This window comes from Mesoplodon mirus, assembly GCF_964341445.2.
Source record: "Mesoplodon mirus genome assembly, chromosome: 1".
NCBI classification, from domain to species: domain Eukaryota; kingdom Metazoa; phylum Chordata; class Mammalia; order Artiodactyla; family Ziphiidae; genus Mesoplodon; species Mesoplodon mirus.
In genome coordinates, this window is record NC_138976.1 from 135465073 (window position 1) to 135490903 (window position 25831).

Below are 25831 nucleotides of genomic sequence, written 5' to 3' on the forward strand. Positions count from 1 at the left end.
TTTATGTATATTTTCTGCCTTGCACCCGATTATTCCTTCATCTGATGGATGGCCTTGGGAATCTAATTCTGGTATTGGTGGTTTTGGCTGATTGTCTCCCCTTGTAGCTGCTTTCTTCATTATTGTGTAAATTTAGATCATGAGCTCATGTTTAGCTAAACAGGTGACCTTGTAAGAGGCTTAGGTGTGAACGCTCGTAAGTTTCAGCAGAAAGTCGGCAAAGATTTTTTTGTGTCCCTCCAATGAGTGGCCCGCAAGGACCCCGTTTTCTACAAGTGTTGGTCCAATACTCCCTCTAGAGGCAGGGGACTCAGACAGGGCTGCTTTGCGGCCCCCGATCTGGGGCAGGGGCAGTGGGCGGCCTGTGACCCGGGCAGGAGCCCCTCTGCGTGTGTCCCAGGGACCCATCTGCCTGTGAACTTCGGTCAACTGGCAGGAAGCTACGATGCCCAGAACTATGCTTAGCTGTGCAGCGCGGTGTACTGCGTGGACACGTTCCACACACACTTCAAATAAGAGGGCGGCCTGGGTGGAAAGGTGAGAGTTTGGGCAGCTGTGCAGACAAAGAAGGCGTCCTTTGGCCTGGGCCTAAAAACTTGTGACACTCCACTGGGCCTGCCGGGCTCTGAGGGCCCTGCTCTTGGCCCCCTGCTCCCCTGCCCTTTGTTCAGTCACAGGAGAGATGGCCACACCCACTCCCTCAGTGAGGGCAGTGTTCCAACCTCCCTCAGCCCCGCGACCTCTCCGCAGGTTACCATGGACTACAGAGGCTGCATTCTGAGGCCAGTGCGTTCCGAGAATGCCAAGGGCAGACATGATGACCTTAAATGATTTCCTCTTGTGTCAGTGTTGGTAAACTTTAGGAGCTAGGAAATGGTCCACTTTACAGAAATGTTCAAATTTACTGGCATTTCATATATTGTCTGCTCTAACATTGTCCTGACTCTTTCTGTATATTCTTTACTTATGTTTTGGTTTTCCTTAATCAAAGTGTGTCTTTTAAATCTTTTCAAAGAAAATTCTTTGGACTTACTAAATCACCTGAATTTTATACGTTTTCTGTTGTATTAAGTTCTGCTCATATCTTTATTTATCTTTTCTCTATGTTCTCAGGGTTTATTGTTTTCATCTTCTGATGTCAATTAAAACACTTGGTTATTCATTTTAATAAATCTTATAACTTATAAACATTTGAACTTTTGAAGATTCCAGCTTACTTGTACGTGTCTAAGGGTCAGGTCCTCTCCATTGTTGCTGGCCTAAGGCTTAGTTCACCATACAGCAATGTATATATTGACCTATTTTCCCCTCGACTTTCTGTGATTCCCTACATCTCACCTTTCTTTGCAGACAAGCCATTTGAAATACCCTTAACTTATTTCACAGCCAATAAGTCTTTGAAATAATGTGTATTTTTTAGAGAAATCTTCTTATATAATTAGGCAGAAAATCTGACCTGCCATAGTTTTCAAAACAGCATAATTTCACTCTTCTCAATGATTAATCTGTTGTATTACACAACCTTGGAGTATTTAGCTTTATCAATGACATGTCCTTGAAAAATGTTTTAGAGATCGTACCAGTCTTTGAAAACATCCTTGTGCCTTGTTTCAGTTCCAGTTTTATGTATATTTTCTGCCTTGCACCCCATTATTCCTACTTCTGATGGATGGCCTTGGGAATCTAATTCTGGTATTGATGGTTTTGGCTGATTGTCTCCCCTTGTAGCTGCTTTCTTCATTATTGTGTAAATTTAGATCATGAGCTCATGTTTAGCTAAACAGCTGACCTTGTAAGAGGCTTAGGTGTGAATGCTCGTAAGTTTCAGCAGAAAGTCGGCAAAGATTTATTTGTGTCCCTCCAATGAGTGGCCCACAAGGACCCCGTTTTCTACAAGTGTTGGTCCAATACTCCCTCTAGAGGCAGGGGACTCAGACAGGGCTGCTTTGTGGCCCCTGATCTGGGGCAGGGGCAGTGGGCTGCCTGTGACCCGGGCAGGAGACCCTCCGCATGTGTCCCAGGGACCCATCTGCCTGCGAACTTCGGTCACCTGGCAGGAAGCTACGATGCCCAGAACTATGCTTAGCTGTGCAGCGCGGTGTACTGCGCGGACACGTTCCACAAACACTTCAAGTAAGAGGGCGCCCTGAGTGGAAAGGTGAGAGTTTGGGCAGCTGTGCAGACAAAGACGGCGCCCTTTGGCCTGGGCCTAAAAGCTTGTGACACTCCACTGGGCCTGCCGGGCTCTGAGGGCCCTGCCCTGGGCCCCCTGCTCCCCTGCCCTTTGTTCAGTCACAGCAGAGATGGCCACACCCACTCCCTCAGTGAGGGCAGTGTTCCAACCTCCCTCATCCCCGCCCCCTCTCTGCAGGTTACCATGGACTACAGAGGCTGCATTCTGAGGCCAGTGCGTTCCGAGAATGCCAAGGGCAGACATGATGACCTTAAATGATTTCTCTTGTGTCAGTGTTGGTAAACTTAGGAGCTAGGAAATGGTCCACTTTACAGAAATGTTCAAATTTACTGCATTTCATATATTCTCTGCTCTAACATTGTCCTGACTCTTTCTGTATATTCTTTACTTATGTTTTGGTTTTCCTTAATCAAAGTGTGTCTTTTAATTCTTTTCAAAGAAGATTCTTTGGACTTACTAAATCACCTGAATTTTATACGTTTTCTGTTGTATTAAGTTCTGCTCATATCTTTATTTATCTTTTCTCTATGTTCTCAGGGTTTATTGTTTTCATCTTCTGATGTCAATTAAAACACTTGGTTATTCATTTTAATAAATCTTTTTACTTATAAAGATTTGAACTTTTGAAGATTCCAGCTTACTTGTACGTGTCTAAGGGTCAGGTCCTCTCCATTGTTGCTGGCCTAAGGCTTAGTTCACCATACAGCAATGTATATATTGACCTATTTTCCCCTCGACTTTCTGTGATTCCCTACATCTCACCTTTCTTTGCAGACAAGCCATTTGAAATACCCTTAACTTATTTCACAGCCAATAAGTCTTTGAAATAATGTGTATTTTTTAGAGAAATCTTCTTATATAATTAGGCAGAAAATCTGACCTGCCATAGTTTTCAAAACAGCATAATTTCACTCTTCTCAATGATTAATCTGTTGTATTACACAACCTTGGAGTATTTAGCTTTATCAATGACATGTCCTTGAAAAATGTTTTAGAGATCCTACCAGTCTTTGAAAACATCCTTGTGCCTTGTTTCAGTTCCAATTTTATGTATATTTTCTGCCTTGCACCCGATTATACCTACATCTGATGGATGGCCTTGGGAATCTAATTCTGGTATTGATGGTTTTGGCTGATTGTCTCCCCTTGTAGCTACTTTCTTCATTATTGTGTAAACTTAGATCATGAGCTCATGTTTAGCTAAACAGCTGACCTTGTAAGAGGCTTAGGTGTGAACGCTCGTAAGTTTCAGCAGAAAGTCGGCAAAGATTTATTTGTGTCCCTCCAATGAGTGGCCCGCAAGGACCCCGTTTTCTACAAGTGTTGGTCCAATACTCCCTCTAGAGGCAGGGGACTCAGACAGGGCTGCTTTGCGGCCCCCGATCTGGGGCAGGGGCAGTGGGCGGCCTGTGACACAGGCAGGAGCCCCTCCGCGTGTGTCCCAGGGACCCATCTGCCTGCGAACTTCGGTCACCTGGCAGGAAGCTACGATGCCCAGAAGTATGCTTAGCTGTGCAGCGCGGTGTACTGCGTGGACACGTTCCACACACACTTCAAGTAAGAGGGCGGCTTGAGTGGAAAGGTGAGAGTTTGGGCAGCTGTGCAGACAAAGAAGGCGCCCTTTGGCCTGGGCCTAAAAGCTTGTGATACTCCACTGGGCCTGCCGGGCTTTGAGGGCCCTGACCTGGGCCCCCTGCTCCCCTGCCCTTTGTTCAGTCACAGCAGAGATGGCCACACCCACTCCCTCAGTGAGGGCAGTGTTCCAACCTCCCTCAGCCCTGACCCCTCTCTGCAGGTTACCATGGAGTACAGAGGCTGCATTCTGAGGCCAGGGCGTTCCGAGAATGCCAAGGGCAGACATGATGACCTTAAATGATTTCCTCTTGTGTCAGTGTTGGTAAACTTTAGGAGCTAGGAAATGGTCCACTTTACAGAAATGTTCAAATTTACTGGCATTTCATATATTCTCTGCTCTAACATTGTCCTGACTCTTTCTGTATATTCTTTACTTATGTTTTGGTTTTCCTTAATCAAAGTGTGTCTTTTAATTCTTTTCAAAGAAGATTCTTTGGACTTACTAAATCACCTGAATTTTATACGTTTTCTGTTGTATTAAGTTCTGCTCATATCTTTATTTATCTTTTCTCTATGTTCTCAGGGTTTATTGTTTTCATCTTCTGATGTCAATTAAAACACTTGGTTATTCATTTTAATAAATCTTTTTACTTATAAAGATTTGAACTTTTGAAGATTCCAGCTTACTTGTACGTGTCTAAGGGTCAGGTCCTCTCCATTGTTGCTGGCCTAAGGCTTAGTTCACCATACAGCAATGTATATATTGACCTATTTTCCCCTCGACTTTCTGTGATTCCCTACATCTCACCTTTCTTTGCAGACAAGCCATTTGAAATACCCTTAACTTATTTCACAGCCAATAAGTCTTTTAAATAATGTGTATTTTTTAGAGAAATCTTCTTATATAATTAGGCAGAAAATCTGACCTGCCATAGTTTTCAAAACAGCATAATTTCACTCTTCTCAATGATTAATCTGTTGTATTACACAACCTTGGAGTATTTAGCTTTATCAATGACATGTCCTTGAAAAATGTTTTAGAGATCCTACCAGTCTTTGAATACATCCTTGTGCCTTGTTTCAGTTCCAGTTTTATGTATATTTTCTGCCTTGCACCCGATTATTCCTACATCTGATGGATGGCCTTGGGAATCTAATTCTGGTATTGATGGTTTTGGCTGATTATCTCCCCTTGTAGCTGCTTTCTTGAATATTGTGTAAATTTAGATCATGAGCTCATGTTTAGCTAAACAGCTGACCTTGTAAGAGGCTTAGCTGTGAACGCTTGTAAGTTTCAGCAGAAAGTCGGCAACGATTTATTTGTGTCCCTCCAATGAGTGGCCCGCAAGGACCCCGTTTTCTACAAGTGTTGGTCCAATACTCCCTCTAGAGGCAGGGGACTCAGACAGGGCTGCTTTGCAGCCCCCGATCTGGGACAGGGGTAGTGGGCGGCCTGTGACCAGGGCAGGAGCCTCTCCGCGTGTGTCCCAGGGACCCATCTGCCTGCGAACTTCGGTCACCAGGCAGGATGCTACGATGCCCAGACCTATGCTCATCTGTGCAGCGCGGTATACTGCGCGGACAGGTTCCACACACACTTCAAGTAAGAGGGCGCCCTGAGTGGAAAGGTGAGAGTTTGGGCAGCTGTGCAGACAAAGAAGGCGCCCTTTGGCCTGGGCCTAAAAGCTTGTGACACTCCACTGGGCCTGCCGGGCTCTGAGGGCCCTGCTCTGGGCCCCCTGCTCCCCTGCCATTTGTTCAGTCACAGCATAGATGGCCACACCCACTCCCTCTGTGAGGGCAGTGTTCCAACCTCCCTCAGCCCCGCCGCCTCTCCACCGGTTAACATGGACTACAGAGGCTGCATTCTGAGGCCAGGGCGTTCCGAGAATGCCAAGGGCAGACATGATGACCTTAAATGATTTCCTCTTGTGTCAGTGTTGGTAAACTTTAGGAGCTAGGAAATGGTCCACTTTACAGAAATGTTCAAATTTACTGGCATTTCATATATTCTCTGCTCTAACATTGTCCTGACTCTTTCTGTATATTCTTTACTTATGTTTTGGTTTTCCTTAATCAAAGTGTGTCTTTTAAATCTTTTCAAAGAAAATTCTTTGGACTTACTAAATCACCTGAATTTTATACGTTTTCTGTTGTATTAAGTTCTGCTCATATCTTTATTTATCTTTTTTCTATGTTCTCAGGGTTTATTGTTTTCATCTTCTGATGTCAATTAAAACACTTGGTTATTCATTTTAATAAATCTTTTTACTTATAAAGATTTGAACTTTTGAAGATTCCAGCTTACTTGTACGTGTCTAAGGGTCAGGTCCTCTCCATTGTTGCTGGCCTAAGGCTTAGTTCACCATACAGCAATGTATATATTGACCTATTTTCCCTTCAACTTTCTGTGATTCCCTACATCTCATCTTTCTTTGCAGACAAGCCATTTGAAATACCCTTAACTTATTTCACAGCCAATAAGTCTTTGAAATAATGTGTATTTTTTAGAGAAATCTTCTTATATAATTAGGCAGAAAATCTGACCTGCCATAGTTTTCAAAACAGCATAATTTCACTCTTCTCAATGATTAATCTGTTGTATTACACAACCTTGGAGTATTTAGCTTTATCAATGACATGTCCTTGAAAAATGTTTTAGAGATCCTACCAGTCTTTGAAAACATCCTTGTGCCTTGTTTCAGTTCCAGTTTTATGTATATTTTCTGCCTTGCACCCGATTATTCCTACATCTGATGGATGGCCTTGGGAATCTAATTCTGGTATTGATGGTTTTGGCTGATTGTCTCCCCTTGTAGCTGTTTTCTTGAATATTGTGTAAATTTAGATCATGAGCTCATGTTTAGCTAAACATCTGACCTTTTAAGAGGCTTAGGTGTGAACGCTCGTAAGTTTCAGCAGAGAGTCGGCAATGATTTATTTGTGTCCCTCCAATGAGTGGCCCGCAAGGACCCCGTTTTCTACAAGTGTTGGTCCAATACTCCCTCTAGAGGCAGGGGACTCAGACAGGGCTGCTTTGCGGCCCCCGATCTGGGGCAGGGGCAGTGGGCGGCCTGTGACCCGGGCAGGAGCCACTCGACGTGTGTCCCAGGGACCCATCTGCCTGCGAACTTCGGTCACCTGGCAGGAAGCTACGATGCCCAGAACTATGCTTAGCTGTGCAGCGCGGTGTACTGTGTGGACACGTTCCACACACACTTCAAGTAAGAGGGCGGCCTGAGTGGAAAGGTGAGAGTTTGGGCAGCTGTGCAGACAAAGAAGGCGCCCTTTGGCCTGGGCCTAAAATCTTGTGACACTCCACTGGGCCTGCCGGGCTCTGAGGGCCCTGCCCTGGGCCCCCTGCTCCCCTGCCCTTTGTTCAGTCACAGCAGAGATGTCCACACCCACTCCCTCAGTGAGGGCAGTGTTCCAACCTCCCTCAGCCCCGCCCCCTCTCTGCAGGTTACCATGGACTACAGAGGCTGCATTCTGAGGCCAGGGCGTTCCGAGAATGCCAAGGGCAGACATGATGACCTTAAATGATTTCCTCTTGTGTCAGTGTTGGTAAACTTTAGGAGCTAGGAAATGGTCCACTTTACAGAAATGTTCCAATTTCCTGGCATTTCATATATTCTCTGCTCTAACATTGTCCTGACTCTTTCTGTATATTCTTTACTTATGTTTTGGATTTCCTTAATCAAAGTGTGTCTTTTAATTATTTTCAAAGAAGATTCTTTGGACTTACTAAATCACCTGAATTTTATACGTTTTCTGTTGTATTAAGTTCTGCTCATATCTTTATTTATCTTTTCTCTATGTTCTCAGGGTTTATTGTTTTCATCTTCTGATGTCAATTAAAACACTTGGTTATTCATTTTAATAAATCTTTTTACTTATAAAGATTTGAACTTTTGAAGATTCCAGCTTACTTGTACGTGTCTAAGGGTCAGGTCCTCTCCATTGTTGCTGGCCTAAGGCTTAGTTCACCATACAGCAATGTATATATTGACCTATTTTCCCCTCGACTTTCTGTGATTCCCTACATCTCACCTTTCTTTGCAGACAAGCCATTTGAAATACCCTTAACTTATTTCACAGCCAATAAGTCTTTGAAATAATGTTTATTTTTTAGAGAAATCTTCTTATATAATTAGGCAGAAAATCTGACCTGCCATAGTTTTCAAAACAGCATAATTTCACTCTTCTCAATGATTAATCTGTTGTATTACACAACCTTGGAGTATTTAGCTTTATCAATGACATGTCCTTGAAAAATGTTTTAGAGATCCTACCTGTCTTTGAAAACATCCTTGTGCCTTGTTTCAGTTCCAGTATTATGTATATTTTCTGCCTTGCACCCGATTATTCCTACATCTGATGGATGGCCTTGGGAATCTAATTCTGGTATTGATGGTTTTGGCTGATTGTCTCCCCTTGTAGCTGCTTTCTTCATTATTGTGTAAATTTAGATCATGAGCTCATGTTTAGCTAAACAGCTGACCTTGTAAGAGGCTTAGGTGTGAACGCTCGTAAGTTTCAGCAGAGAGTCGGCAAAGATTTATTTGTGTCCCTCCAATGAGTGGCCCGCAAGGACCCCGTTTTATACAAGTGTTGGTCCAATACTCCCTCTAGAGGCAGGGGACTCAGACAGGGCTGCTTTGCGGCCCCCGATCTGGGGCAGGGGCATTGGGCGGCCTGTGAACCGGGCAGGAGCCTCTCCGCGTGTGTCCCAGTGACACATCTGCCTGCGAAATTCGGTCACCTGGCAGGAAGCTACGATGCCCAGAACTATGCTTAGCTGTGCAGCGCGGTGTACTGCGCGGACACGTTCCACACACACTTCAAGTAAGAGGGCGGCCTGAGTGGAAAGGTGAGAGTTTGGGCAGCTGTGCAGACAAAGAAGGCGCACTTTGGCCTGGGCCTAAAAACTTGTGACACTCCACTGGGCCTGCCGGGCTCTGAGGGCCCTGCCCTGGGCCACCTGCTCCCCTGCCCTTTGTTCAGTCACAGCAGAGATGGCCACACCCCCTCCCTCAGTGAGGGCAGTGTTCCAAACTCCCTCAGCCCCGCCCCCTCTCTGCAGGTTACCATGGACTACAGAGGCTGCATTCTGAGGCCAGGGCGTTCCGAGAATGCCAAGGGCAGACATGATGACCTTAAATGATTTCCTCTTGTGTCAGTGTTGGTAAACTTTAGGAGCTAGGAAATGGTCCACTTGACAGAAATGTTCAAATTTACTGGCATTTCATATATTCTCTGCTCTAACATTGTCCTGACTCTTTCTGTATATTCTTTACTTATGTTTTGGTTTTCCTTAATCAAAGTGTGTCTTTTAAATCTTTTCAAAGAAGATTCTTTGGACTTACTAAATCACCTGAATTTTATACGTTTTCTGTTGTATTAAGTTCTGCTCATATCTTTATTTATCTTTTCTCTATGTTCTCAGGGTTTATTGTTTTCATCTTCTGATGTCAATTAAAACACTTGGTTATTCATTTTAATAAATCTTTTTACTTATAAAGATTTGAAATTTTGAAGATTCCAGCTTACTTGTACGTGTCTAAGGGTCAGGTCCTCTCCATTTTTGCTGGCCTAAGGCTTAGTTCACCATACAGCAATGTATATATTGACCTATTTTCCCCTCAACTTTCTGTGATTCCCTACATCTCACCTTTCTTTGCAGACAAGCCATTTGAAATACCCTTAACTTATTTCACAGCCAATAAGTCTTTGAAATAATGTGTATTTTTTAGAGAAATCTTCTTATATAATTAGGCAGAAAATCTGACCTGCCATAGTTTTCAAAACAGCATAATTTCACTCTTCTCAATGATTAAGATGTTGTATTACACAACCTTGGAGTATTTAGCTTTATCAATGACATGTCCTTGAAAAATGTTTTAGAGATCCTACCAGTCTTTGAAAACATCCTTGTGCCTTGTTTCAGTTCCAGTATTATGTATATTTTCTGCCTTGCACCCGATTATTCCTACATCTGATGGATGGCCTTGGGAATCTAATTCTGGTATTGATGGTTTTGGCTGATTGTCTCCCCTTGTAGCTGCTTTCTTCATTTTTGTGTAAATTTAGATCATGAGCTCATGTTTAGCTAAACAGCTGACCTTGTAAGAGGCTTAGGTGTGAACGCTTGTAAGTTTCAGCAGAGAGTCGGCAAAGATTTATTTGTGTCCCTCCAATGAGTGGCCCGCAAGGACCCCGTTTTCTACAAGTGTTGGTCCAATACTCCCTCTAGAGGCAGGGGTCTCAGACAGGGCTGATTTGCGGCCCCCGATCTGGGGCAGGGGCAGTGGGCGGCCTGTGACCCGGGCAGGAGCCTCTCCGCGTGTGTCCAGGTGACCCATCTGCCTGCGAATTTCGGTCACCTGGCAGGAAGCTACGATGCCCAGAACTGTGCTTAGCTGTGCAGCGCGGTGTACTGCGCGGACACGTTCCACACACACTTCAAGTAAGAGGGCGGCCTGAGTGGAAACGTGAGAGTTTGGGCAGCTGTGCAGACAAAGAAGGCACCCTTTGGCCTGGGCCTAAAAACTTGTGACACTCCACTGGGCCTGCCGGGCTCTGAGGGCCCTGCCCTGGGCCCCCTGCTCCCCTGCCCTTTGTTCAGTCACTGCAGAGATGGCCACACCCACTCCCTCAGTGAGGGCAGTGTTCCAACCTCCCTCAGCCCCGCCCCCTCTCCGCAGGTTACCATGGACTACAGAGGCTGCATTCTGAGGCCAGGGCGTTCCGAGAATGCCAAGGGCAGACATGATGACCTTAAATGATTTCCTCTTGTGTCAGTGTTGGTAAACTTTAGGAGCTAGGAAATGGTCCACTTTACAGAAATGTTCAAATTTACTGGCATTTCATATATTCTCTGCTCTAACATTGTCCTGACTCTTTCTGTATATTCTTTACTTATGTTTTGGTTTTCCTTAATCAAAGTGTGACTTTTAATTCTTTTCAAAGAAGATTCTTTGGACTTACTAAATCACCTGAATTTTATACGTTTTCTGTTGTATTAAGTTCTGCTCATATCTTTATTTATCTTTTCTCTATGTTCTCAGGGTTTATTGTTTTCATCTTCTGATGTCAATTAAAACACTTGGTTATTCATTTTAATAAATCTTTTTACTTATAAAGATTTGAACTTTTGAAGATTCCAGCTTACTTGTACGTGTCTAAGGGTGAGGTCCTCTCCAATGTTGCTAGCCTAAGGCTTAGTTCACCATACAGCAATGTATATATTGACCTATTTTCCCCTCGACTTTCTGTGATTCCCTACATCTCACCTTTCTTTGCAGACAAGCCATTTGAAATACCCTTAACTTATTTCACAGCCAAGAAGTCTTTGAAATAATGTGTATTTTTTAGAGAAATCTTCTTATATAATTAGGCAGAAAATCTGACCTGCCATAGTTTTCAAAACAGCATAATTTCACTCTTCTCAATGATTAATCTGTTGTATTACACAACCTTGGAGTATTTAGCTTTATCAATGACATGTCCTTGAAAAATGTTTTAGAGATCCTACCAGTCTTTGAAAACATCCTTGTGCCTTGTTTCAGTTCCAGTTTTATGTATATTTTCTGCCTTGCACCCGATTATTCCTACATCTGATGGATGGCGTTGGGAATTTAATTCTGGTATTGATGGTTTTGGCTGATTGTCTCCCCTTGTAGCTGCTTTCTTCAATATTGTGTAAATTTAGATCATGAGCTCATGTTTAGCTAAACAGCTGACCTTGTAAGAGGCTTAGGTGTGAACGCTCGTAAATTTCAGCAGAAAGTCGGCAAAGATTTTTTTGTGTCCCTCCAATGAGTGGCCCGCAAGGACCCCGTTTTCTACAAGTGTTGGTCCAATACTCCCTCTAGAGGCAGGGGACTCAGACAGGGCTGCTTTGCGGCCCCCTAACAGGGGCAGGGTCAGTAGGCGGCCTGTGACCCGGGCAGGAGCCTCTCCGCGTCTGTCCCAGTGACCCATCTGCCTGTGAATTTCGGTCACCTGGCAAGAAGCTACGATGCCCAGACCTATGCTTAGCTGTGCAGCGCGGTATACTGCGAGGACACGTTCCACACACACTTCAAGTAAGAGGGCGGCCTGAGTGGAAACGTGAGAGTTTGGGCAGCTGTGCAGACAAAGAAGGCGCCCTTTGGCCTGGGCCTAAAAGCTTGTGACACTCCACTGGGCCAGCCGGGCTCTGAGGGCCCTGCCCTGGGCCCCCTGCTCCCCTGCCCTTTGTTCAGTCACAGTAGAGATGGCCACACCCACTCCCTCAGTGAGGGCAATGTTCCAACATCCCTCAGCCCCGCCCCCTCTCTGCAGGTTACCATGGACTACAGAGGCTTCATTCTGAGGCCAGGGCGTTCCGAGAATGCCAAGGGCAGACATGATGACATTAAATGATTTCCTCTTCGGTCAGTGTTGGTAAACTTTACGAGCTAGGAAATGGTCCACTTTACAGAAATGTTCAAATTTACTGGCATTTCATATATTGTCTGCTCTAACATTGTCCTGACTCTTTCTGTATATTCTTTACTTATGTTTTGGTTTTCCTTAATCAAAGTGTGTCTTTTAAATCTTTTCAAAGAAAATTCTTTGGACTTACTAAATCACCTGAATTTTATACGTTTTCTGTTGTATTAAATTCTGCTCATATCTTTATTTATCTTTTCTCTATGTTCTCAGGGTTTATTGTTTTCATCTTCTGATGTCAATTAAAACACTTGGTTATTCATTTTAATAAATCTTTTTACTTATAAAGATTTGAAATTTTGAAGATTCCAGCTTACTTGTACGTGTCTAAGGGTCAGGTCCTCTCCATTGTTGCTGGCCTAAGGCTTAGTTCACCATACAGCAATGTATATATTGACCTATTTTCCCCTCGACTTTCTGTGATTCCCTACATCTCACCTTTCTTTGCAGACAAGCCATTTGAAATACCCTTAACTTATTTCACAGCCAATAAGTCTTTGAAATAATGTGTATTTTTTAGAGAAATCTTCTTATATAATTAGGCAGAAAATCTGACCTGCCATAGTTTTCAAAACAGCATAATTTCACTCTTCTCAATGATTAATCTGTTGTATTACACAACCTTGGAGTATTTAGCTTTATCAATGACATGTCCTTGAAAAATGTTTTAGAGATCCTACCTGTCTTTGAAAACATCCTTGTGCCTTGTTTCAGTTCCAGTATTATGTATATTCTCTGCCTTGCACCCGATTATTCTTACATCTGATGGATGGCCTTGGGAATCTAATTCTGGTATTGATGGTTTTGGCTGATTGTCTCCCCTTGTAGCTGCTTTCTTCATTATTGTGTAAATTTAGATCATGAGCTCATGTTTAGCTAAACAGCTGACCTTGTAAGAGGCTTAGGTGTGAACGCTCGTAAGCTTCAGCAGAAAGTCGGCAAAGATTTATTTGTGTCCCTCCAATGAGTAACCCGCGAGAACGCCGTTTTCTACAAGTGTTGGTCCAATACTCACTCAAGAGGTAGGGGACTCCGACCGGGCTACTTGGCGGCCCCCGATCTTGGGCAGGGGCAGTGGGCGGTCTGTGGCCCAGGCAGGAGCCTCTCTGCATGTGTCCCTGGGACCCAACTGCCTGCGAACTTTGGTCACCTGGCAGGAAGCTACGATGCCCAGACCTATGGTTAGCTGTTCAGCGAGGTGTACTGCGCGGACAGGTTCCACACACACTTCAAGTAAGAGGTCGGCCTGAGTGGAAAGGTGAGAGTTTGGGCAGCTGTGCAGACAAAGAAGGCACCCTTTGTCCTGGGCCTAAATGCTTGTGACACCCCACCGGACCTGCCGGTCTCTGAGGGCCCTGCCCTGGGCCCCCTGCTCCCCTGCCCTTTGTTCAGTCACAGCAGAGATGGCCACACCCACTCCCTCACTGAGGGCAGTGTTCCAACCTCCCTCAGTCCCGCCCCCTCTCCGCAGGTTACCATGGACTACAGATGCTGCATCCTGAGGCCAGGGCGTTCCAAGAATGCCAAGGGCAGACATGATGACCTTAAATGATTTCCTCTTGTTTCAGGTTTGGTAAACTTTAGGAGCTAGGAAATGGTCCACTTTACAGAAATGTTCAAATTTACTGGCATTTCTTATATTCTCTGCTATAACATTGTCCTGATTCTTTCTGTATATTCTTTACTTATGTTTTTGTTTTCCTTAATCAAAGTGTGTCTTTTCAATCTTTTCAAAGAAGATCCTTTGGACTTACTAAATCACCTCAATTTTATACGTTTTCTGTTGTATTAAGTTCTGCTCATATCTTTATGTATCTTTTTTCTATGTTCTCAGGGTTTATTGTTTTGATCTTCTGATGTCAATTAAAACACTTGGTTATTCATTTTAATAAATATTTTACTTATAAAGATTTGAACTTTTGAAGATTCCAGCTTACTTGTAAGTTTCTAAGGGTCAGGTCGGCCCCAGAGGAAGATGGCGGAAGAGTAAGACGCAGAGATCACCTTCCTCCCCACAGATACATCGGAAATTCATCTACACGTGGAACAACTCCTACAGAACAACTACTGAACGCTGACAGAAGACCTCAGACCCCTCAAAAGGCAAGAAACTCCCCCATATACCTGGGTAGGACAAAAGAAAAAAGAATAAACAGAGACAAAAGGATAGGGACGGGACCTGCACCAGTGGGAGGGAGCCGTGAAGGAGGGAAGGTTTCTACACACTACAAGCCCCTTCGCGGGCGGAGACTGCAGGTGGCGGAGGGGGAAAGCTTCGGAGTAGCGGAGGAGAGCACAGCAACAGGGGTGTGGAGGGCAAAGCGGAGAGATTCCGCCACAGAGGATCGGTGCCCTCAGGCACTCACCAGCCCGAGAGGCTTGTCTGCTCGGCCGCCGTGGCGGGGGGTGCTGGGAGCTGAGGCTCGGGTATCGGCTTTCAGTCAGAGCGCAGGGAGAGGACTGGGGCTGGCGGCAGGAAGAGAGCCTGAAGGGGTTAGTGCACCACGGCTAGCCCGGAGGGAGGCCGGGGAAAGGGTCTGGAGCTGCCGAAGAGGCAAGAGAGTTTTTTCCCTTTTGTTTCCTGGTGCGCGAGGAGAGGGCATTAAGAAGGCTGCTTAGGGAAGCGCCGGAGACAGGGGCGAGCCGCGGGTAAGGCGCGGACCTTGGAGACGGGCGTGGGCGGCCGCCCGCGGCCCGCCGCCGCCGTCGCCGCCGCCCGCCGCCGACGCCGCCGACGCCGCGGCCCGCCGCCGCCGCCGACGCCGCCGCGGCCCGCCCCCGCCGCCGCCGCGGCCCGCCGCCGACGCCCGCCGCTGACGCCGCCGCCGACGCTGCGGCCCGCCGCCGCCGCCGCCGCCGCCGCGGCCCGCCGCCGCCGCCCGCCGCCGACGCCGCTGCCGACGCGGCCCGCTGCCGCCGCCGCTGCGGCCCGCCGCTGACGCCGCCGACGCCGACGCCCGCCGCCGACGCCGCCGACGCCGCGGCCCGCCGCCGCCGCCCGCCGCCGCGGCGCCTGTGTGCGGGCGCGGGTCGCTGTCCGCCCCGCCTTCCGGGGGGCCTGTGCACCCCGCCACTGCCGGGGTCCCGAGACCCGGGGACGGCTTTCCCGGTAAAGCGCACGGAGCGCCACGGGCTGCTGCAACGTCACGCCGGCCTCTGCCGCCGCAGGCCCGCCCCACACTGCGCGCCCCTCCCTCCCCTCTGCCTGAGTGAGCCAGAGCCCCCGAATCAGCGGCTCCTTTGAACCCGTCCTGTCTGAGCGAAGAACGGACGCCCTCCGGCGACCTACGCACAGAGGCGGGGCCGGGTCCAAGGCTGAGACCCGGGAGCTGTGAGAGCAGAGACAGGGAAATCTCTCTGTGCAGTCTCGGAGGCAGCGGATTAAAGCTCCACGGTCCATTTGATGTGCCCTGCGTCTGTGGAGTGCATGAATGGACAGCGAATCATCCCAAATTGAGGAAGTGGACTTTGAGGACAAGATTTAAGACTTTCCCCCCTTTTCCTCTTTTTACAACGAATTATTCCAAATTGAGGAGGTGGACTTGGAGAGCAAGATTTTTGATTTTTCCCCCTCCTGCTCTTTTTGTGAATGTGTATGTGTAATCTTCTGTGTAAGATTCTCTCTGTATAGCTTTGCTTCCACCATATGTCCCAGGGTTCTATCGGTCCGTTTTATTTTTTTTTTCAATAATTACTTTCTAATTTTAATAACGCTACTATATTTCATACTTTATTCTAATTTACTTTACCTGCTCTTTCTTTTTTTCCTACCTTCCCTTCCTCCCTCCCTCCCTCCGCTCCTCCTTTCCTTCTTTCTTCTTTCCTCCCTCCCTCCCTCCCACCCTTCTTCTTTCCACTTTCTTTTTCTTTCCTTCCTCCCTCCCTCCCTCCTGTCTTTATTTCTTTCTTTCCTTCCTCCCTCCCTCCCTCCCTTCTTCCATTCACTCTTCCTTTTGCTTTCATTCCTCCCTCCCTTCCTCCTTTCTTTCCTTCTTTCTTTCCATCCTTCCTCCCTCCCTCCTTTCTTTCTTCCTTCCTTCCTTCCTTTCTTCCCTTCTTCCTTTCTTTCCCTCTCTCTTTCTTTCTTCTACTAATTCTTTCTCTCTACCTTTTCTCCCTGTTATTCTGAGCCGGGTGGATGAAAGGCTCTTGGTGCTGCAGCCAGGAGCCAGTGCTGTGCCTCTGAAGTGGGAGAGCCAACTTCAGGACACGGGTCCACAAGAGACCTCCCAGCTCCACATAATATCAAGCAGCGAAAATCTCCCAGAGATCTCCATCCCAACACCAGCACCCAGCTTCAGTCAACGACCAGCAAGCTACAGTGCTGGTCACCCTATGCAAAGCAACTAGCAAGGCAGGAACACAACCCCACCCATTAGCAGAGAGGCTACCTAAAAACATAATAAGGCAATAGGCACCCCAAAACACACCACCAGACGTGGACCTGTCCCCCAGAAAGGCAAGATCGAGCCTCAACCACCAGAACACAGGCTCTAGTACCCCCCACCAGGAAGCCTACACAACCTACTGAAACAACCTTAGCCACTGGGGTCAGACACCAAAAACAACGGGAACTACGAATCTACAGCCTGCAAAAAGGAGACCCCAAACACAGTAACATAAGCAAAATGAGAAGACAGAAAAACACACAGCAGGTGAAGGAGCAAGATAAAAACCTCCCAGACCTAACAAATGAAGAGGTAATAGGCAGTCTACCTGAAAAAGAATTCAGAATAATGATAGTAAAGCTGATCCAAGATTCTATTTCCAAGATCCATAATCTTGGAAATAGAATAGACAAAATGCAAGAAACAGTTAACAAGGACCTAGAAGAACTAAAGATGAATCAAGCATTGATTAAAAACACAATAAATGAAATGAAAAATACTCTAGATGGGATCAATAGCAGAATAACTGAGGCAGAAGAACGGATAAGTGAGGTGGAAGATAAAATAGTGGAAATAACTGATGCAGAGCAAAATAAAGAAAAAAGAATGAAAAGAACAGAGGACAGTCTCAGAGACCTCTGGGACAACATTAAACGCACCAACATTCGAATTATAGGGGTTCCAGAAGAAGAAGAGAAAAAGAAAGGGACTGAGAAAATATTTGAAGAGATTATAGTTGAAAACTTCCCCAATATGGGAAAGGAAATAGTTAATCAAGTCCAGGAGGCACAGAGAGTCCCATACAGAATAAATCCAAGGAGAAATACACCAAGACACATATTAATCAAACTGTCAAAAATTAAACACAAAGAAATCATATTAAAAGCAGCAAGGCAAAAACAACAAATAACACACAAGGGAATCCCCATCAGGATAACAGCTGATCTCTCAGCAGAAACTCTACAAGCCAGAAGGGAGTGGCAGGACATAATTAAAGTGATGAAGGAGAGAAACCTGCAACCAAGATTACTCTACCCAGCAAGGATCTCATTCAGATTTGATGGAGAAATTAAAACGTTTACAGACAAGCAAAAGCTGAGAGAGTTCAGCACCACCAAACCAGCTCTACAACAAATGCTAAAGGAACTTCTCTAGGCAAGAAGCACAACAGAAGGAATATACCTACAATAACAACCCAAAGCAATTAAGGAAATGGGAATAGGAACATACATATCAATAATTACCTTAAATGTAAATGGACTAAATGCTCCCACCAAAAGACACAGATTGGCTGAATGGATACAAAAACAAGACCCATATATATGCTGTCTACAAGAGACCCACTTCAGACCTCGAGACACATACAGATTGAAAGTAAGGGGATGGAAAAAGATATTCCATGCAAATGGAAATCAAAAGAAAGCTGGAGTAGCAATTCTCATATCAGACAAAATAGACTTTAAAATAAAGACTATTAGAAGAGACAAAGAAGGACACTACATAACGATAAAGGGATCGATCCAAGAAGAAGATATAACAATTGTAAATATTTATGCACCCAACATAGGAGCACCTCAATACATACGGCAAATACTAACAGCCATAAAAGGGGAAATCGACAGTAACACAATCATAGTAGGGGATTTTAACACCCCACTTTCACCAATGGACAGATCATCCAAAATGAAAATAAATAAGGAAACACAAGCTTTAAATGATACATTAAACAAGATGGACTTAGTTGATATTTATAGGACATTCCATCCAAAAACAACAGAATACACATTTTTCTCAAGTGCTCATGGAACATTCTCCAGGATAGATCATATCTTGGGTCACAAATCAAGCCTTGGTAAATTTAGGAAAATTGAAATTGTATCAAGTATCTTTTCCGACCACAATGCTATGAGACTAGACATCAATTACAGGAAAAGATCTGTAAAAAATACAAACACATGGAGGCTAAACAATACACTACTCAATAACGAAGTGATCACTGAAGAAATCAAAGAGGAAATTAAAAAATACCTAGAAACAAATGACAGTGGAGACACGACGACCCAAAACCTATGGGACGCAGCAAAAGCAGTTCTAAGGGGGAAGTTTATAGCAATACAATCCCACCTTAAGAAACAGGAAACATTTCGAGTAAACAACCTGACCCTGCACCTAAAGCAATTAGAGAAAGAAGAACAAAAAACCCCCAAAGCTAGCAGAAGGAAAGAAATCATAAAGATCAGATCAGAAATAAATGAAAAAGAAATGAAGGAAACGATAGCAAAGATCAACCAAACTAAAAGCTGGTTCTTTGAGAAGATAAACAAAATTGACAAACCATTAGCCAGACTCATCAAGAAAAGAAGGGAGAAGACTCAAATCAATAGAATTAGAAATGAAAAAGGAGAAGTAACAACTGACACTGCAGAAATACAAAAGATCATGAGAGATTACTATAAGCAACTCTATGCCAATAAAATGGACAACCTGGAAGAAATGGACAAATTCTTAGAAATGCACAACCTGCCAAGACTGACTCAGGAAGAAATAGAAAATATGAATAGACCAATCACAAGCACTGAAATTGAAACTGTGATTAAAAATCTTCCATCAAACAAAAGCCCAGGACCAGATGGCTTCACAGGCGAATTCTATCAAACATTTAGAGAAGAGCTAACACCTATCCTTCTCAAACTCTTCCAAACAATATCAGAGGAAGGAACACTACCAAACTCATTCTACGAGGCCACCATCACCTTGATACCAAAACCAGGCAAGGATGTCACAAAGAAAGAAAACTACAGGCCAATATCACTGATGAACATAGATGCAAAAATCCTCAATAAAATACTAGCAAACAGAATCCAATAGCATATTAAAAGGATCATACACCATGATCAAGTGGGGTTTATTCCAGGAATGCAAGGATTCTTCAATATACGCAAATCAATCAATGTGATACACCATATTAACAAGTTGAAGGAGAAAAACCATATGATCATCTCAATAGATGCAGAGAAAGCTTTCGACAAAATTCAACACCCATTTATGATAAAAACCCTGCAGAAAGTAGGCATAGAGGGATCTTTCCTCAACATAATAAAGGCCATATATGACAAACCCACAGCCAACATTGTCCTCAATGGTGAAAAACTGAAACCATTTCCACTAAGATCAGGAACAAGACAAGGTTGCCCACTCTCACCACTCTTATTCAACATAGTTTTGGAAGTTTTAGCCACAGCAATCAGAGAAGAAAAGGAAATAAAAGGAATCCAAATCGGAAAACAAGAAGTAAAGCTGTCACTGTTTGCAGATGACATGATACTGTACATAGAGAATCCTAAAGATGCTACCGAAAAACTACTAGAGCTAATCAATGAATTTGGTAAAGTAGCAGGATACAAAATTAATGTACAGAAATCTCTGGCATTCCTGTACACTAATGATGAAAAATCTGAAAATGAAATCAAGAAAACACTCCCATTTACCATTGCAACAAAAAGAATAAAATATCTAGGAATAAACCTACCTAAGGAGACAAAAGACCTGTATGCAGAAAATTATAAGACACTGATGAAAGATATTAAAGAAGATACAAATAGATGGAGAGATATACCATGCTCCTGGATTGGAATAATCAATATTGTGAAAATGACTGTACTACCCAAAGCAATCTACAGATTCAATGCAATCCCTATCAAACTACCACTGGCATTTTTCACAGAACTAGAACAAAAAATTTCAAAATTTGTTTGGAAAAACAAAAGACCCCGAATAGCCAAAGCAATCTTGAGAACGAAAAACGGAGCTGGAGGAATCAGGCTCCATGACTTCAGACTATACTACAAAGCTACAGTAATTAAGACAGTGTGGTACTGGCATAAAAACAGAAAGATAGATCAGTGGATCAGGATAGAAAGCCCAGAGATAAACCCATGCACATATGGCCAACTTATCTTTGATAAAGGAGGCAGGAATGTACAGTGGAGAAAGGACAGCCTCTTCAATAAGTGGTGCTGGGAAAACTGGACAAGGACATGTAAAAGTCTGAGATTAGATCATTCCCTAACACCATACACAAAAATAAGCTCAAAATGGATTAAAGACTTAAATGTAAGGCCAGAAACTATCAAACTCTTAGAGGAAAACATAGGTAGAACACTCTATGACATAAATCACAGCAAGATCCTTTTGGACCCACCTCCTAGAGAAATGGAAATAAAAACAAAGATAAACAAATGGGACCTAATGAAACTTCAAAGCTTTTGCACAGCAAAGGAAACCATAAACAAGACCAAAAGACAACCCTCAGAATGGGAGAAAATATTTGCAAATGAAGCAACTGACAAAGGATTAATCTCCAAAATTTATAAACAGCTCATGCAGCTCAATAACAAAAAAACAAACAACCCAATCCAAAAATGGGCAGAAGACTTAAATAGGCATTTCTCCAAAGAAGATATACAGACTGCCAACAAACACATGAAAGAATGCTCAACATCATTAATCATCAGAGAAATGCAAATCAAAACTACAATGAGATATCATCTCACACCAGTCAGAATGGCCATCATCAAGAAATCTAGAAACAATAAATGCTGGAGAAGGTGTGGAGAAAAGGGAACACTCTTGCACTGCTGGTGGGAATGTGAATTGGTACAGCCACTATGGAGAACAGTATGGAGGTTCCTTAAAAAACTACAAATAGAACTACCATATGACACAGCAATCCCACTACTAGGCATATACCCTGAGAAAACCATAATTCAAAAAGAGACATGTACGAAAATGTTCATTGCAGCTCTATTCACAATAGCCCGGAGCTGGAAACAACCTAAGTGTCCATCATCGGATGAATGGATAAAGAAGATGTGGCACATATATACAATGGAATATTACTCAGCCATAAAAAGAAACGAAACTGAGCTATTTGTAATGAGGTGGCTAGACCTAGAGTCTGTCATACAGAGTGAAGTAAGTCAGAAAGAGAAAGACAAATACCGTATGCTAACACACATATACGGAATTTTAAAAAAATGGCATGAAGAACCTAGGGGTAAAACGGGAATAAAGACACAGACCTACTTGAGAATGGACTTGAGGATATGGGGAGGGGGAAGGGTAAGCTGTGACAAAGCGAAAGAGAGGCATGGACATATATACACTACCAAACGTGGGGTACATAGATGGTGGGAAGCGGCCGCATGGCACAGGGAGATCAGCTCGGTGCTTTGTGTCTGCCTGGAGGGGTGGGATGGGGAGGGTGGGAGGGAGGGAGATGCATGAGGGAAGGTATGTGGGAACAGATGTATGTGTATGACTGATTCACTTTGTTATAAAGCAGAAACTAATAAAAAATTAAAAAAAATAATAAGGGTCAGGTCCTCTCCATTGTTGCTGGCCTAAGGTTTAGTTCACCATATAGCAATGTATATATTGACCTATTTTCCCCTCGACTTTCTGTGATTCCCTACATCTCACCTTTCTTTGCAGACAAGCCATTTGAAATACCCTTAACTTATTTCACAGCCAATAAGTCTTTGAAATAATGTGTATTTTTTAGAGAAATCTTCTTATATAATTAGGCAGAAAATCTCACCTGCCATAGTTTTCAAAACAGCATAATTTCACTCTTCTCAATGCTTAATCTGTTGTATTACACAACCTTGGAGTATTTAGCTTTATCAATGACATGTCCTTGAAAAATGTTTTAGAGATCCTACCAGTCTTTGAAAACATCCTTGTGCCTTGTTTCAGTTCCAGTTTTATGTATATTTTCTGCCTTGCACCCGATTATTCCTACATCTGATGGATGGCCTTGGGAATCTAATTCTGGTATTGATGGTTTTGGCTGATTGTCTCCCCTTGTAGCTGCTTTCTTCAATATTGTGTAAATTTAGATCATGAGCTCATGTTTAGCTAAACAGCTGACCTTGTAAGAGGCTTAGGTGTGAACGCTCGTAAGTTTCAGCAGAGAGTCGGCAAAGATTTATTTGTGTCCCTCCAATGAGTGGCCCGCAAGGACCCCGTTTTCTACAAGTGTTGGTCCAATACTCCCTCTAGAGGCAGGGGACTCAGACAGGGCTGCTTTGCGGCCCCCGATCTGGGGCAGGGGCAGTGGGCGGCCTGTGACCCGGGCAGGAGCCTCTCCGCATGTGTCCCTGGGACCCATCTGCCTGCGAACTTTGGTCACCTGGCAGGAAGCTACGATGCCCAGACCTATGCTTAGCTGTGCAGCGCGGTATCCTGCGCGGACACGTTCCACACACACTTCAAGTAAGAGGGCGGCCTGAGTGGAAAGGTGAGAGATTGGGCAGCTGTGCAGACAAAGAATGCGCCCTTTGGCCTGGGCCTAAAAACTTGTGACACCCCACTGGGCCTGCCGGGCTCTGAGGGCCCTGCCCTGGGCCCCCTGCTCCCCTGCCCTTTGTTCAGTCACAGCAGAGATGGCCACACCCACTCCCTCAGTGAGGGCAGTGTTCCAACCTCCCTCAGCCCCGCCCCCTCTCTGCAGGTTACCATGGACTACAGAGGCTGCATTCTGTGGCCAGGGCGTTCCGAGAATGCCAAGGGCAGACATGATGACCTTAAATGATTTCCTCTTGTGTCAGTGTTGGTAAACTTTAGGAGCTAGGAAATGGTCCACTTTACAGAAATGTTCAAATTTACTGGCATTTCATATATTGTCTGCTCTAACATTGTCCTGACTCTTTCTGTATATTCTTTACTTATGTTTTGGTTTTCCTTAATCAAAGTGTGTCTTTTAATTCTTTTCAAAGAAGATTCTTTGGACTTACTAAATCACCTGAATTTTGTACGTTTTCTGTTGTATTAAGTTCTGCTCATATCTTTATTTGTCTTTTCTCTATGTTCTCAGGGTGTATTGTTTTCATCTTCTGATGTCAATTAAAACACTTGGTTATTCATTTTAATAAATCTTTTTACTTATAAAGTTTTGAACTTTTGAAGATTCCAGCTTACTTGTACGTGTCTAAGGGTCAGGTCCTCTCCATTGTTGCTGGCCTAAGGCTTAGTTCACCATACAGCAATGTATATATTGACCTATTTTCCCCTCGACTTTCTGTGATTCCCTACATCTCACCTTTCTTTGCAGACAAGCCATTTGAAATACCCTTAACTTATTTCACAGCCAAGAAGTCTTTGAAATAATGTGTATTTTTTAGAGAAATCTTCTTATATAATTAGGCAGAAAATCTGACCTGCCATAGTTTTCAAAACAGCATAATTTCACTCTTCTCAATGATTAATCTGTTGTATTACACAACCTTGGAGTATTTAGCTTTATCAATGACATGTCCTTGAAAAATGTTTTAGAGATCCTACCAGTCGTTGAAAACATCCTTGTGCCTTGTTTCAGTTCCTGTTTTATGTATATTTTCTGCCTTGCACCCGATTATTCCTACATCTGATGGATGGCCTTGGGAATCTAATTCTGGTATTGATGGTTTTGGCTGATTGTCTCCCCTTGTAGCTGCTTTCTTCATTATTGTGTAAATTTAGATCATGAGCTCATGTTTAGCTAAACATCTGACCTTGTAAGAGGCTTAGGTGTGAACGCTCGTAAGTTTCAGCAGAGAGTCGGCAAAGATTTATTTGTGTCCCTCCAATGAGTGGCCCGCAAGGACCCCGTTTTCTACAAGTGTTGGTCCAATACTCCCTCTAGAGGCAGGGGACTCAGACAGGGCTGCTTTGCGGCCCCCGATCTGGGGCAGGGGCAGTGGGCGGCCTGTGACCCGGGCAGGAGCCTCTCCGCGTGTGTCCCAGTGACCCATCTGCCTGCGAAATTCGGTCACCTGGCAGGAAGCTACGATGCCCAGAACTATGCTTAGCTGTGCAGCGCGGTGTACTGCGTGGACACGTTCCACACACACTTCAAGTAAGAGGGCGGCCTGAGTGGAAAGGTGAGAGTTTGGGCAGCTGTGCAGACAAAGAAGGCGCCCTTTGGCCTGGGCCTAAAAACTTGTGACACTCCTCTGGGCCTGCTGGGCTCTGAGGGCCCTGCCCTGGGCCCCCTGCTCCCCTGCCCTTTGTTCAGTCACAGCAGAGATGGCCACACCCACTCCCTCAGTGAGGGCAGTGTTCCAACCTCCCTCAGCCCCCCCCCCTCTGCAGGTTACCATGGACTACAGAGGCTGCATTCTGAGGCCAGGGCGTTCTGAGAATGCCAAGGGCAGACATGATGACCTTAAATGATTTCCTCTTGTGTCAGTGTTGGTAAACTTTAGGAGCTAGGAAATGGTCCACTTTACAGAAATGTTCAAATTTACTGGCATTTCATATATTGTCTGCTCTAACATTGTCCTGACTCTTTCTGTATATTCTTTACTTATGTTTTGGTTTTCCTTAATCAAAGTGTGTGTTTTAATTCTTTTCAAAGAAGATTCTTTGGACTTACTAAATCACCTGAATTTTATACGTTTTCTGTTGTATTAAGTTCTGCTCATATCTTTATTTATCTTTTCTCTATGTTCTCAGGGTTTATTGTTTTCATCTTCTGATGTCAATTAAAACACTTGGTTATTCATTTTAATAAATCTTTTTACTTATAAAGATTTGAACTTTTGAAGATTCCAGCTTACTTGTACGTGTCTAAGGGTCAGGTCCTCTCCATTGTTGCTGGCCTAAGGCTTAGTTCACCATACAGCAATGTATATATTGACCTATTTTCCCCTCGACTTTCTGTGATTCCCTACATCTCACCTTTCTTTGCAGACAAGCCATTTGAAATACCCTTAACTTATTTCACAGCCAAGAAGTCTTTGAAATAATGTGTATTTTTTAGAGAAATCTTCTTATATAATTAGGCAGAAAATCTGACCTGCCATAGTTTTCAAAACAGCATAATTTCACTCTTCTCAATGATTAATCTGTTGTATTACACAACCTTGGAGTATTTAGCTTTATCAATGACATGTCCTTGAAAAATGTTTTAGAGATCCTTCCAGTCTTTGAAAACATCCTTGTGCCTTGTTTCAGTTCCAGTTTTATGTATATTTTCTGCCTTGCACCCGATTATTCCTACATCTGATGGATGGCCTTGGGAATATAATTCTGGTATTGATGGTTTTGGCTGATTGTCTCCCCTTGTAGCTGCTTTCTTCATTATTGTGTAAATTTAGATCATGAGCTCATGTTTAGCTAAACATCTGACCTTGTAAGAGGCTTAGGTGTGAACGCT